Below are 350 nucleotides of genomic sequence, written 5' to 3' on the forward strand. Positions count from 1 at the left end.
CCATCCTCATCCTCCTCCTCATCCTCCTCCTCCTCCTCTTCCTCCTCTTCTTTCCCCTCCCCATCCTCCTCATCCTCCTCTTACTTCTCCCCATCCTCATCCTCCTCCTCCTCCTCTTCCTTCTCCTCCCCATCCTCATCCTCCTCCTCCTCCTCTTCCTCCTCTTCTTTCCCCTCCCCATCCTCATCATCCTCCTCTTCCTTCTCCTCCCCAGCCTCCTCCTCTTCCTCCTCCTCTTGCTCTTCATCTTCATCTTCCTCCTCTTCTCCGTCATCCTCCTCCTCATCCTCCTCTTCCTCATGCTCTTCCTCATCCTCCTCTTCCTCCTGTTCCTTCTCCTCCCCCTCCTC

The 350-nt window shown here is 56.6% G+C and overlaps 1 protein-coding gene across 1 annotated transcript in view; it reads left to right on the forward strand.

Annotated features, from left to right (window-relative positions):
• The window catches only part of EWSR1 (EWS RNA binding protein 1), a gene marked incomplete at its 5' end in the record, with an annotated part of 11420 nt that overhangs the window by 520 nt on the left and 10550 nt on the right, over positions 1-350 (forward strand). The gene's annotated exons all lie outside the window — the stretch shown is intronic.

The sequence above is a fragment of the Neopelma chrysocephalum genome, unplaced genomic scaffold (assembly GCF_003984885.1).
Source record: "Neopelma chrysocephalum unplaced genomic scaffold, ASM398488v2 Primary Assembly neopelma1_97028, whole genome shotgun sequence".
Taxonomy (NCBI): Eukaryota; Metazoa; Chordata; class Aves; order Passeriformes; family Pipridae; genus Neopelma; species Neopelma chrysocephalum.